This window comes from Panulirus ornatus, chromosome 67 (assembly GCF_036320965.1).
Source record: "Panulirus ornatus isolate Po-2019 chromosome 67, ASM3632096v1, whole genome shotgun sequence".
Classification (NCBI taxonomy): Eukaryota; Metazoa; Arthropoda; class Malacostraca; order Decapoda; family Palinuridae; genus Panulirus; species Panulirus ornatus.
The window spans coordinates 17,053,454-17,068,679 of record NC_092290.1 but is presented as its reverse complement, the minus strand read 5'-3'; the positions used below and the strand labels follow the sequence as shown (position 1 = coordinate 17,068,679).

Genomic DNA, 15,226 nt, shown 5'->3' with positions numbered 1-15,226 from the left:
ACAGCAGAAGAGGGTGTTTTGAAATGGTTTGGTCACATGGAGAGAATGAGTGAGGAAAGATTGACAAAGAGGATATATGTGTCAGAGGTGGAGGGAACGAGGAGAAGTGGGAGACCAAATTGGAGGTGGAAAGATGGAGTGAAAAAGATTTTGTGTGATCGGGGCCTGAACATGCAGGAGGGTGAAAGGCGGGCAAGGAATAGAGTGAATTGGATCGATGTGGTATACCGGGGTCGACGTGCTGTCAATGGATTGAATCAGGGCATGTGAACCGTCTGGGGTAAACCATGGAAAGTTGTGTGGGGCCTGGATGTGGAAAGGGAGCTGTGGTTTCGGGCATTATTGCATGACAGCTAGAGACTGAGTGTGAACGAATGGGTCCTTTGTTGTCCTTTCCTAGCGCTACCTCGCACACATGAGGGGGGGGGGGGAATGTTATTCCATGTGTGGCGAGGTGGCGATGGGAATGGATAAAGGCAGACAGTGTGAATTGTGTGCATGTGTATATATGTAGATGTCTGTGTGTGTATGTATGTGTGTTAATTGAGATGTATGGGTATGTATATTTGCGTGTGGGGCCGTGTATGTATATACATGGGTAGGGGGGTGGGTTGGGCCATTTCTTTCGTCTGTTTCCTTGCGCTACCTCGCAAACACGGGAGACAGCGACAAAGCAAAATAAAAAAAAATTTATATATATATATATATATATATATATATATATATATATATATAGACAGGGTTATTCTGGTGGCTACTTCTTAATAATCATTTCAATTAACAGTTTGTCATTCAAAATGGCCAAGGTACATATCTGCATTATGATCAAATGTGCCATCTTTCCTCATTGTCCGATATAAAACTGGTTATAGTCTTTACATGGGACTTTATAAACACCTGTTTTTTTATGGACCATTTTTGATGAGGGCTTTCTTGATGGTGTTTTCATACTTGAATACTACTCTTCATTAATTTCTTTGAGAATGTGAATACATTCGAGAAAAGTTCTCATGGGAAGGAAGAACTAGGGTCACTATGGAAACGTTTGTTTCCAAAGTGGCAGTGGTCACTGGGACAATTGTCTATCCATTCACAGATCAAAATTCATTGTTAAATGGGAGCATTACCCGACTGAGCCCGATTGAGGTTACAGAGAAAAAGGTTACTTTGGCGAGGCTGTTTTACCCGTAGTACTCACAGCCCCGTCACATAATCCTTAAATGAACCTATATAAATGATTGTTATTGGTGTGTGTGTGTGTGTAATGATTGTATACTCCCGGTAGACTAAGAGTAGACAATAATAACAATAGGTTCATGTGAATATAGACAGTCATTCGGTTGAATGTACACAACGGAGAGAGGATTACTTATCTTTATGTAGACTTTGCTGGCTTGGGGAGCCGAAAATAAAGTCCCATTAAAAAACTGGTTCTATCCAGTGACGTCAGGAATTCAACGAGAAACTGATCCATACGGTCGACTTCATCAGTCTGTGATGGCTGTGTGACTGTCAGTGACTGGGAGCAGGGCTGGCGTCCCGTGTGACTGGCAGTGTCTGGTAGCTGGTGTTCTGTGACTGGGGAGCGGGGCTAGTTTTCTGTGTGACTGTCAAGTGTCTGGGGAGCGGGGCTGGTGTTCTGTGTAATGTTGAAGGTAAGATGACTGTGAGGATGTAGTGAAGATAGCCTATGACCACGACAAACGCCAGTCATTGCATTTAATTGGATCTCATACAAGAAATCTCAGGTTAGTTAAAGAGTATATATATATATATATATATATATATATAGTGACCACGAATTGACAGGTACCCAACTCAGATGACTGTAAACAGGAGTTCATTCAAAGCAGATAAGAGTCTGTAATAGAATGGTAACACACCTAAAGTCGAACCTCTCGAGAACCGTGGGTCTGTCCCTGCTTGTCAATATACGTGGCTAAGATCCGTTCGAAGGGATACTTGGCAAAGAGGAACTCCCTGCAGAAGGTCAAGCACGGTCAGTCTTGTCTTCGAACCTTCGACGAACAGCGACCACAAGTAGTAGTAGTAGACATGTACAGCGTCTCCGAGGGGTAAACACACCCAGGGATATTGTGAAGTACCTGGGAAGTAGGTCAGAAGAAGGGTCATGTCTGGGTTTGAAAAACATCTGAATATCTTACATTTCAGAGACACGTCAGGAAAAAGAGGTAATGGAAGCTTTCTGAAGAAAACACAGGAATAGTTTCAATCTTCCCAGACAAGCTCGATCGTGCGCTGGTTCAAGCCCTCACATTTTCCGCTCAAATGAAACAAATTCTCATTCACCCCAACACATATTCTGCACCAGCACGATCACTCTTCTAAAACAACTCTAGATTCGTTTTTCACCTTTCGTCTTGATGCAGTATAGCTACACAATTTCACCCAAGTCGATTCATCTGATGTATCTCATGAACGTCTTTTTTAATATCGCGTCCTCTCTTCCGGGCTCCGTCCTGTGAATGTCAGTATTGGCACTTTGTTGATACTGTAACAACTTTTTTTTTAATCTTTCTATTAAGGTTGCCACTCCTTGGCAACCGAGTCTATAGAGCGCACAGCAGATGAAACGTCGGAGAGAATAGAGCCATATATATCCCCTTGTCCTCTTAGACCATTATTTCATGTTTTCCAATCCACGGTTCATCTCCCACACCATACATTCGTATCACCTTAGGCAGAGCATCTCTGTAAACTTATTACACGCGCTCTAAAACCATAAATACCACATACAAATCCTTCTTTCTTCAAGTAGATCTCACATAGATTCTTCAAATACCACATACAAAACCTTCTATTTCCTCAAGCATTTCTGGCACAGAATCTTCAAAGCAAACGCCTGGTCACAATCATACATTCCCTACACTTCCTGATGCAACACTCCTCCTAAGTCTGATGTCATGTGCGTTCATTCACCCTCTAAGTCACTACACCTTACCAGGTATATTCACCTACCTTGTACCTCTTTAACCGGAACATTTATTTTGTTCCGCTAACCTCCTACAGGGGCACAGGGCATACATTTCGCCAGTCTCCTAGTAACTCACAACAGACCAAACAAATGTCGAATAGATCGGTTAACTTATCTCTTGAGAAACTCACCTGCAGTCCCACTCACTCCTGCTGCTTTGCTCCCCTTCCGCCTATGCAAGGCTTTCGCGACAAGTTTTTATCATTTTCACCCTATCATTCGCCATGACTCATTTCGCCTGCCTCCGCATTCGAAACACACTACGTCCACCTCCATTGCCATCTAACACATTCCAAACACACTACGTCCACCTCTCTACCATCTAACACATTCATAAAGCCTTTGAAAAGATTCAATCCATCTATTCCTTACCTCTTACCTACTTCCTTACCTACTCTCGTCATTGTCGCCCCATCTGCTTTTGACCCATTCATATGCCTTGGTTCAGTCCAATGACAGCACATCGCACACCCCCATATACCATATCCATCCACTTAATTCCATCCTATGCTTTCCCTTGCAGACAAACTGTCTTCGATTTTTCGGGGGGAACTTCTCAAAAAAGAAGACCTTCTCAGCTGAATTAACCTCCCACTTACCAAACAGCCGTGTTGATGATTTGCTGTAGCACAGATGAACGAAAGGAAAGAGGGAAAGACGCTAGTAATAAACTGACCTAATAACCTGTCTCTCGTCTTCCATATCACTGGGACTTGATAGACGTTGCAGACGCAGACCCTGACAGCAAGGGCTGTACACATCGAGTCCAGTGAAAGACATACAAGTTTCTTATACCTAAACGTTGTGGCAATCCCGAGCATTACTCTACACAGACGTATATATCCTTATCAAGACCGCTATTACCTTCGTTATGCCCAAGCACTGGTACTCGCTAGCAGCTGGCCGAGATATGCACAATTTTCTTTTTTGGTGATAAGTGCAAATATATCGGTGATATGCAAACTGCATTATCTCGTTACTATAGACACCTTTTCACCACCATTTTCCTGTCTATGACTGGATATTCTACGTGGCCAGAGACATCCTACTGCTGTCATTAGAGTGTTTCCTGTAGCTGAACTACTACTTTATATCACCCGACTGTGTGTGTGTGCTCACAGACCCACGACGTGGAGCAGTAGTCAATTGGGAATACCACAGGTGATCAGAGCAAGATATCGTGTGCGTATTATCATCACACAGACGCGATAACGCAAGACCAATACACAACCTGGTGGGGGCGAGCCCAACCTCCAGGCGCCTGGCCATGGAGTCCAGCAGCGCCCTCTTCCAGCTAACAACTGGCCACCCGTTCATAAGAACCTGTTCAAGTGTGAGTCGCCTCCTGACGTCCACATGGGCTTGTATTGTGAATGGATGTGTTCATGTAGGGCCGATGCTCGCCCGTGGAGTCGAAGATACCACGAAAAGAGAGAGAGAAAAAAGAAATGCTTTTGTTAGTGTCGATGCTGACTGGGGTAATCGCACACACACACACACACACACACACACACACACAATTCCCTAATGACTTAAGCAACCCTGACCTGAGACAACAACCATGACCTTGGGTAGTAACTGTAGGTGATGAGTGACCTTGATGCTCTTAAATGACCTTACTGATCCGGGACACCACTACAAGTGACGTATTCCCGTGACCCCAAATGACCTCGCACAGGAATTGTAGTTTAAGTGACTAAGTAATTACCGAGGTGGTAGTACGTACGTATTGGCTTGGCCGGCCATGGAACCTGTCCGTAGTGGCATCTTAGAGCAATGATTACCTAAAGTAATCTCTATTAATGACATGATATAGTAATGGTAATTACCTAAAGTAATGCCTATTAATGACATTATATAGTAATGGTAATCACCTAAAGTAATCCCAATCAATGTAATGTAGTAATGGTGATTACCTAAAGTAATCCCTATTAATGACATTACATAGCAATGATTACCTAATGACATTATATAGCAATGATTACCTAATGACATTATATAGCAATGATTACCTAATGACATTATATAGCAATGATTACCTAAAGTAATCCCTATTAATGACATTCTTTCATGGTTTTAATGACATGGAAACAGTTGTCAATGACTATATGGATGACATAACCTATCTGACGGAGCCACTACCCTTACCTATAAGGGAGCCACTACCCTTACCTATAAGGGAGCCACTACCCTTAAGTATAAGGGAGCTGTCACCTTTACCTATAAGGAAGCCACTACCCTTACCTATAAGGAAGCCATTACCCTTACCTATAAGGGAGCTATCACCCTTACCTATAAGGAAGCCACTATCTTCAACTATAAGGAAGCCACTACCCTTAACTATAAGGGAGCCACTATCCTTCTCTGAGGGAGCCACTATCCTTACATGAGGGAGCTATTACCCTCACGTGAGGGAGCCAATACCCTCATCTAAGCCACTACCCTTACCCGAGTTAGCCATTAACTTTATCTCAGCAAAGCCATTAACCTTACTTAAATCTGTGGAATCCGTTAATTAGTCGAGGGTATGAACCTGAGTGACCCCCTCTGAAGCCATCGTTGGCCACTTAAATTTATCAGCAGCTTGACCTTTGACATCCACAGCATCGAGCATGACCTTGGTAACACTACAGTCGAGCAGGTGTCGTCCTCTGTCGTCCACGACAAGGTTGTCCAGATGAAGGTCTAGCGACAGATGTGGGAGGCGTCCAGTCCTCCGCGCACACATACACACCTAGCGCCACACCCGCTCACTCCACTCCCAGGCCTCCCGCTGCAAGAATACAAATGATACACATTAGCACATCGGTATACTTATATAAATAGTACTCACAACGCATGATAATAGTCAATATACAGTTACCTTTGGCGGAAAAATAGTAGAATCAGATTTCATAAAGTCTACCCTTAATTTCCACCTGTCATGTGGGCAGTGTGTGTGTGTGTGTGTGTGTGTGTATGTCAGGTAACTCAGGTCAAAGGTTGGATTCCGTGGCTTGTCCTTCAAGCCCTGTGGCCGGTCATGTGACCTAACTTTAGGCCTTGTCTGTCTGTTCATTCTAGTTGGCTGAAGATGGTCCTAGACTCTGGACCGAAACATACCAGCTCTTCTATTTCATACTTTCTTTTCCAGTGTGGGACGTTCCTGTTTCATATATATATATATATATATATATATATATATATATATATATATATATATATATATATATATATATATATATATGTGTGGATCAGGTGTTTGCTTTGAAGAATGTATGTGAGAAATACTTAGAAAAGCAAATGGATTTGTATGTAGCATTTATGGATCTGGAGAAGGCATATGATAGAGTTGATAGAGATGCTCTGTGGAAGGTATTAAGAATATATGGTGTGGGAGGAAAGTTGTTAGAAGCAGTGAAAAGTTTTTATCGAGGATGTAAGGCATGTGTACGTGTAGGAAGAGAGGAAAGTGATTGGTTCTCAGTGAATGTAGGTTTGCGGCAGGGGTGTGTGATGTCTCCATGGTTGTTTAATTTGTTTATGGATGGGGTTGTTAGGGAGGTAAATGCAAGAGTTTTGGAAAGAGGGGCAAGTATGAAGTCTGTTGGGGATGAGAGAGCTTGGGAAGTGAGTCAGTTGTTGTTCGCTGATGATACAGCGCTGGTGGCTGATTCATGTGAGAAACTGCAGAAGCTGGTGACTGAGTTTGGTAAAGTGTGTGGAAGAAGAAAGTTAAGAGTAAATGTGAATAAGAGCAAGGTTATTAGGTACAGTAGGGTTGAGGGTCAAGTCAATTGGGAGGTGAGTTTGAATGGAGAAAAACTGGAGGAAGTGAAGTGTTTTAGATATCTGGGAGTGGATCTGGCAGCGGATGGAACCATGGAAGCGGAAGTGGATCATAGGGTGGGGGAGGGGGCGAAAATTCTGGGGACCTTGAAGAATGTGTGGAAGTCGAGAACATTATCTCGGAAAGCAAAAATGGGTATGTTTGAAGGAATAGTGGTTCCAACAATGTTGTATGGTTGCGAGGCGTGGGCTATGGATAGAGTTGTGCGCAGGAGGATGGATGTGCTGGAAATGAGATGTTTGAGGACAATGTGTGGTGTGAGGTGGTTTGATCGAGTGAGTAAGGTAAGGGTAAGAGAGATGTGTGGAAATAAAAAGAGCGTGGTTGAGAGAGCAGAAGAGGGTGTTTTGAAGTGGTTTGGGCACATGGAGAGGATGAGTGAGGAAAGATTGACCAAGAGGATATATGTGTCGGAGGTGGAGGGAGCAAGGAGAAGAGGGAGACCAAATTGGAGGTGGAAAGATGGAGTGAAAAAGATTTTGTGTGATCGGGGCCTGAACATGCAGGAGGGAGAAAGGAGGGCAAGGAATAGAGTGAATTGGAGCGATGTGGTATACCGGGGTTGACGTGCTGTCAGTGGATTGAATCAAGGCATGTGAAGCGCCTGGGGTAAACCATGGAAGGCTGTGTAGGTATGTATATTTGCGTGTGTGGACGTATGTATATACATGTGTATGGGGGGGGGTTGGGCCATTTCTTTCGTCTGTTTCCTTGCGCTACCTCGCAAACGCGGGAGACAGCGACAAAGTATAAAAATATATATATATATATATATATATATATATATATATATATATATATATATATATATATATAATGTCTCCATGGTTAATTTGCTTATGGATGGGGTTGTTAGAGAGGTGAATGCAAGAGATTTGGAGAGAGGGGCAAGTATGCAGTCTGCTGTGGATGAGAGAGCTTGGGAAGTGAGTCAGTTGTTGTTCGCTGATGATACAGCGCTGGTGGCTGATTCCGGTGAGAAACTGCAGAAGCAGGTGACTAAGTTTGGTAGACTGTGTGAAAGAAGAAAGCTGAGAGTAAATGTGAATAAGAGCAAGGTTATTAGGTACAGTAGGTTTGAGGGACGTCACAATTGGAAGGTAAGTTTGAATGGAGAAAAACTGTAGGATGTGTTTTAGATATCTGGGAGTGGATTTGGCAGTGGATGGAACCATGGAAACGGAAGTGTCATAGGGTCGAGGAAGGGGCGAAAGTTCTGGGAGCTATGAAAAATATGTGGAAGGCGAGAATGTTATCTCGGAAAGCAAAAATGGGTATGTTTGAAGGAATAGTGGTTCCAACAATGTTATATGGTTGCGAGGCGTGGGGTATAGATAGGGTTGTGCAGAATAAGTTGGGTGTGTTGGAAATGAGATGTTTGAGGACAATATGTGGTGTGAGATGCTTTGATCGAGTAAGTGATAATAGGGTAAGAGAGATGTGTGGTAATAAAAAGTGTGGTTGAGAGGGCAGAAGAGGGTGTATTGAAATAGTTTTGGTCACATGGAAAAAATGAGAGAGGAAAGATTGACCAAGAGGATATATGTGTCAGAGGTGGCGGGAATGATAAGTGGGAGACCATATTGGAGATGGAAAGATGGAGTGAAAAAGATTTTGAGTGATCGGGGCCTGAACATGCAGGAGGACGAAAGGCATGCAAGGAATAGAGTGAATTGGAACGATGTGGTATACCGGGGTCGACGTGCTGTCAGTGGATTGAACCAGGGCATGTGAAGCGTCTGGGGTAAACCATGGAAACTTTTGTGGGGCCTGGATGTGGAAAGGGAGCTGTGGTTTCGGTGCATTATACATGGCAGCTAGAGACTAAGTGTGAACGAATGTGGCCTTAGTAGTCTTTTCCTAGCGCTACCTCGCGCGCATGAGGGGGGAGGGGGGAGTCATTTCATGTGTGGCGGGGTGGCGACGGGAGTAAATAAAGGCAAGTATGAATTATGTGTGTGTGTATATATATATATATATATATATATATATATATATATATATATATATATATATATATATATATATATATTACATTTTGTCGCTGTCTCCCGCGTTAGCAAGGTGGCGTAAGGAAACAGACGAAAGAATGGCCCAACCCACCCACATACACATGTACATACATACACGTCCACACACGCACATATACATACCTATACATTTCAACGTATACATACATATACCTACAAAGACATATACATATATATACATGTACATAATTCATACTTGCTGCCTTTATCCATTCCGTCGACACCCCGCCACACATGAAATGACAACCCCCTCCCCCGCATGTGCGCTAGGTAGCGCTAGGAAAAGACAAAGGCCATATTCGTTTACACTCAGTCTCTAGCGGTCATGTGTAATGCACCGAAACCACAGCTCTCTTTCCACACCTAGGCCCCACAAAACTAGCATACATATATATATATATATATATATATATATATATATATATATATATATATATATATATATATATGTTGTTTACAAGGAGGGAAGGGTTTCTAGCTCCCCGCTCCCGTCCCCTTTAGTCGCCTTCTACGACACGCGGAAATGCGTAGTAAGTATTCTTTCTCCCCTGTCCCCAGGGATAAGTATATATATAATATATACTAACGCTAGATTTACCTGATCTCACTCATAATGTATACAGTTATGACCAAACATTTTCCCATTCTTCGAATGAGGCAAAATCGTTTTCTCCGAGTTATCTTAACATGTGGAATGATTTAGGAGTAGCTGAGCTTAACACCACAGATATGTGTTATAAAGCATTACTCAATTCTTTTTTTTCTATGTTAGCTGAGACGTCACGGGCAGCTGAGGGCCTGATCAAGGCCTAGGCTGGGTCTATTCCTACACAACAAGAAGGAATCCAATATCATCAGTTCGCTTATTGATGAACTATCGGGAGCCTAAGAGAAACAAGCTACTGCTGTGGGTAGTCATTGTCTCAAAGGTGATTCCGGATTGGTGAGGAAAGCCGTTTGGTAACAAGGCAATTTGAATGTGTTGACCTCTTAAGTACTTCCTGGACACGTTTTCTGAGGTGTTTGTTGAAATCCACAAAGCATTACAGACACTGACCATAATAGCGTTCAGCAATGGACGACTGCAATCCCGCATAACATCCATAAACTTGTACTAAAGAATGGAAAATCTGCTCTAACTGACCCATTAATAAGATTACGTACCAAAATGGTCGATGGCGTATGGAGTGGCTATGTGTAGAGTGAATAAACTACCCTTCCCAACAAAGCACAGGGAAATATATCTACATTCGTAGGCATAGTTTATTACATTGTCGACGGATATAATAATATGCTTCACACTTTACCACAATATATATTATTAGAATTCAAGGAGAAACCGTTCACTTTTTTTTTAATAATTCTATTTGAAAAACTTGCTTGTAACCACAACATTGCGGCTATACGCAAATGAGAAAGAAAATGTATAAAAACGTCCAGTCTAGTAACTGTGGTGTTCCTATATACTGATGTAGTAAAAACAAAATAAAAATACTACCCCGTGCTTAACTATATTAAATATCGAGGAAGGCTTCTGATCCTTTAAAACTGTCAAACTTGGAATTCAAACGATTGAATAGTAAAGAGATTTCATCAATAAACTTATTGTCTTCATATACATAACGTATATGAATACAGAGGTTTCATATATGACGGACAAACTTCTAACCACCTAACTTCATGGCGACATACAAAATGCATGAACGCTGGCTAGTGTTGAACCATCATTAGACCATCCGCTTGCCTCTATTTACAGCCATTAAACCAACAGAAATAACCAGTAAATGATACGAGTCATAATTCCCTAAAGTGAAACACAATCAACCCATGAACGACTGTTGCATTAACCATCAGGTTATCAGCACAAAATTTTACGCCACAGCCAACCAAAACGCTACTACTGAAATCAAATTGGCAGATTTGCACATGAAATAATAATCTGTTAATTACTGACCAGCAGCTATTAACGAGGAGATAATGGTGAAATGATTGCAACTAATGCTTTTGCCAGATTGCGGAGGGGGGAGGTAATCATCAATATACATATAAGGGATATCGTGCATATTGCCAGGTCGGGATCCAGATGCATAAGACTATAAATAGCTCAGGTGCTACCGGACTCCGCTTGCATGAAGTTATACTGCAACAGGGTGACGAAAATACCCGAACGCAGTGCAATAACCGGGTGTTAACACTTCGCGTGCGAGTAGTTTATTTTTGTGGTTACAGATATACAGTCTACCTTCACTTTACCCTGTATCATCCCTGAAATACTGTAACACATCTATGCATATTTATCTATCCTTTTACTCCAGCTAGTCCGTCTCTCCTGCACTATATATTTAGTGTTTACACAACAATGTGATCCATCATTTCATCACCGAATTATGAATGAAAATACGTTTAATTCAGCAAACTCTGGGGCCCAATCAAAATCATCAATGACCCCCTCAACTCACCGCTGTCAAATGTGAACTGTTTGTGGAAAATATATCACCAGCTCGACCAAACAAGCTGTTAATGAGTGGTTTACACTGCCTTCCTTCACTCACACCCTCACTCTACCATACATCAACACAATAAGTTTATGGATTCATTTGGCTATATAATTCACTCACTATTGTCAGTTTTCCGTTCCTCTTTCCTTCGCTAGCATGTAGCAAGTAAGATAACGAACTCAAGACCACCGTACACTCCCGATCACGTCCTGAGGGCAACTGAGGAGCCAAACTTTGTTGCCAGTGACGTGAGTACGTATCGGCCTGACACCTGGCGGCTTGCTGGAGGAACCATAGATCTTGTTTATAATTACTTCAAGACCTTGTAAGAGAAGGATTTGGTGGTATTACCCCCCAGGACTTCTTCCCAGAGGCTCCCGGAACCTAAAGCTGAATTATATCCAGTAGCAGGGAAAGGTAGACTCCTTTAGAGTGGGAGTTTGTTTTTTGACGAGACTGTGCTGGCAGTGATACTGACTGGCCTCGCCATAGTGACCTCACTCACGGCGTACCTCAGGAGTACTCTCTCTCTCTCTCTCTCTCTCTCTCTAAGTGAATGTCGGTTTCAGGGAGGGGTGCGTGATGTCTCCATGGTTGTTTAATTTGCTTATGGATGGGGTGGTTTAGGAGATGAATGCAAGAGTTTTGGAGAGAGGGGCAAGTATGCAGTCTGTTGTGGATGAGAGAGCTTGGGAAGTGAGTCACTTGTTGTTCGCTGATGATACAGAGCTGGTGGCTGATTCATGTGAGAAATTGCAGAAGCTGGTGACTGAATTTGGTAAAGTGTGTGAAAGAAGAAAGCTGAGAGTGATTGATAATAATAGCAAGGTATTAGGTTCAGTAGGGTTGAGGGAGAAGTAAATTGGGAGCTAAGTTTAAATGGAGGAAATACCGGTGGAAGTGAAGTGTTTTAGATATCTGGGAGTGGATTTGGCAGCGGATGGACCCATGGAAGCGGAAGTGAGTCACAGGGTGGGGGAGGGGGCAAAGGTTCAGGGAGCGTTGAAGAATGTGTTGAAGGCGAGAACATTATCTCGGATAGCAAAAATGGGTATGTTTGAAGGAATAATGGTTCCAACAATGTTATATGGTTGCAAGGCGTGGGCTATAGATAGAGTTGTGCGAAGGAGGGTGGATGTGCTGGAAATGAGATGTTTGAGGACAATATGTGGTGTGAGGTGGTTTGATCGAGTAAGTAACGTAAGGGTAAGAGAGATGTGTGGAAATAAAAAGAGCGTGGTTGAGAGAGCAGAAGAGGGTGTTTTGAAATGGTTTGGTCACATGGAGAGAATGAGTGAGGAAAGATTGACAAGGAAGATGTATGTGTCAGAGGTGGAGGGAACGAGGAGAATATATATATATATATATATATATATATATATATATATATATATATATATATAATATATATATATATATATATATATACAGAACTATAGAGAAAAAACTGTTTGTCTGCATTTGTCTATTACTGTGGTTTGTTTAATGTTAATAAAGAGAGTGATAGTCATTATGTCATTTCCGTTTCTCAACATAATTTTTCCCACTCGTCTTCACTGACACAATTACATATGATATCTGTATCAAGCATACTTTAGGAAATGGGATATATCATTCGTGTGTGTATGCTTAAGTTTACATACTCATAATATAACAGACTCTTACATTTTAAGCAGAAATTACCTTTTATTTACGATTTGTGAGGTCTGTTTGGTCGTGGGAAAACATCACTGGTTTACATTCATTTAAACAAAAGAAAACCCAGTGTGAATTTAGTCTCATTAGAAACCCTATGGATTGAAACATGAATAAAATACACAAATTCCTTTTCGTTCATGAACAATCCTTTAATAAAAACATCTTCAACACGACTGACGAAACAGAATGCTAATTACAACCCCAATCACCCACTCTACAACAGTTGTTATCTAGAGGATTATAAGTACGACCATTAAGGCCTTAATTCTATTTTCCATTTCAAGTCACAACAACGTCCCTTGTACGAGAGGGCATAACGTATGATCATATGCCTACACAGTATGTACAAGCGGGTCATCATAACACACAGATGTGGCAGAAAGATGACTTCGTATTACCAGCCATCGTAAACATTACGTTAGTGACGCATCCCACTATCGTAAACCATCTGATTGTCTGTGAGGAGAATGTCTTTGTCTCCCCTAATGAGCCTTGCAAGCCTCCATCAGGTCTCCGGGTCGAGCATATTCCTCACAATGAAGTCTCTCTTTGCTCGCTCTCTTCTTTCTTTTCTACACGGAAGCTGAATCTCTCTCTCTCACACACACACACACACATACGCATTCATGATTCTTTCTTGTGTCCCCCATGATGATGTGATTATTACACGAAAGTGCACTTGGGAACTTATCGTGTTTCATTTTCCCCATGGACTCATAGGAATCTGTATTACTATATAGATGATCTCCCTAGCTCACGTGATGTACACAATCCATACTAGGTGCGAGGGAGCCACGGGTTGTGGTAACCTGCTGGAGTGCCTGCTGTGTGCCCATCAAGGGATGCACAACGGGGGTCAGGCAAAGCTAATAGCCAAGGTCCGTAGATGGCAGTGCATCAGGAACAGTGAGGTGGAGGAGATAACAAATACTTCCTTGGTTAAATCCGGGTGGCATTGCTGGAGAGCCTCAAGGCAGTGTTGGAGAGAGTCTGAAGGCAGTGTTGGAGAACCCCCTGAAGATGGTGTTGGAGAAAGACCCTCAAGGTAGTGCTGGAGAAACCCCTGAAGATGGTGTTGGAGAAAGACCCTCAAGGTAGTGTTGGAGAAACCCTGAAGATAGTGTTGGAGAGAGACCCTCAAGGTAGTGCTGGAGAAACCCTCAAGGCAGTGTTGGAGAGACCCCTCAAGGCAGTGTTGGAGATATCCTCATGGTAGTGTTGGAGAAACCCTGAAGATAGTGTTGGAGAGAGACCCTCAAGGTAGTGCTGGAGAAACCCCTGAAGGCAGTGTTGGAGAGACCCCTCAAGGCAGTGTTGGAGAACCCCTCAAGGCATTGTTGGAGAGACGAAAAGTCTACGTAATGTATATTGTTCAATGTATTTTCTTTATAGCGAGGAAGACAGAGTAGATATAGATATCAGGTAAAGTAGATATAGATATCACTTTCAGCAGCTTGTGAGACCCCGTAACACTACAGTTATAAGATAAAGTTAACTTACAAGAACAAGGATCATCATAACTGCATTAGATATTTTTACAAAGATTTATTTTGAGAGCAGTTGGTTATAATCCATCAAATCATGACCCATTTGAAGGTGGAAGGGGATGAGAAGGAACTCACAACTACACAGTTACTCAGTTAACCGTAGACATTTGAAGAACCTCTGATCTATTTGTTGTAAATCACGTGTACATCAATAGATGTGGCTTGCTTGTCGGGTTATGTGGTGGGTTATGTGGTGGGTCAGGCGTAGACAATGTCAGGTTATGTAGTGGGTCAGGTGTAGACAAAGTCTGGTTATGTTGTGGGTTACGTGTGGACAATGTCAGGTTATGTGATGGGTCGTGTAGACAATAGCAGGTTATGTGGTGGGTCAGGCGTAGACAATGTCAGGTTATGTGGTGGGTCAGGTGTAGACAATGTCAGGTTATACGGTGGGTCAGGCGTAGACAATGTCAGATTATATGGTGGGTCAGGCGTAGACAATGTCAGGTTATGTAGTGGGTCAGGTGTAGACAATGTCTGGTAATGTTGTGGGTTACGTGTGGACAATGTCAGGTTATGTGATGGGTCGTGTAGACAATATCAGGTTATGTGGTGGGTCAGGCGTACACAATGTCAGGTTATGTGCTGGGTCAGGTGTAGACAATGTCAGGTTATGTGCTGGGTCAGGT

At 42.5% G+C, this 15,226-nt stretch overlaps 1 protein-coding gene and 2 long non-coding RNA genes across 3 annotated transcripts in view; 1 reads left to right on the top strand and 2 right to left on the bottom strand.

Annotated features, from left to right (window-relative positions):
- Positions 1 to 1,891: 1,891 nt before the first annotated feature.
- Positions 1,892 to 11,770, bottom strand: LOC139747217 (uncharacterized). The gene is made up of 3 exons (XR_011712350.1): positions 11,473 to 11,770; positions 5,489 to 5,768; positions 1,892 to 2,105 (listed from the first exon to the last, which is right to left on the bottom strand). It is a non-coding gene; the product is annotated as an uncharacterized lncRNA (long non-coding RNA).
- A 1,107-nt stretch (positions 11,771 to 12,877) lies between these two features.
- LOC139747218 (uncharacterized) overlaps positions 12,878 to 15,226 on the top strand; it is a 3,008-nt gene continuing 659 nt past the window's right edge. The window contains exons 1-2 of the long non-coding RNA XR_011712351.1: positions 12,878 to 14,095; positions 14,145 to 15,226. The exon at positions 14,145 to 15,226 is cut by the window's right edge and continues 659 nt beyond it. This is a non-coding gene — a long non-coding RNA (uncharacterized lncRNA). The remainder of the gene's footprint in view (positions 14,096 to 14,144) is intronic.
- LOC139747216 (uncharacterized) overlaps positions 14,581 to 15,226 on the bottom strand; it is a 19,925-nt gene continuing 19,279 nt past the window's right edge. The window contains exon 7 of the mRNA XM_071659250.1: positions 14,581 to 15,226. This exon is cut by the window's right edge and continues 1,792 nt beyond it. The gene's annotated coding sequence lies outside the window, so the exon portion shown is untranslated.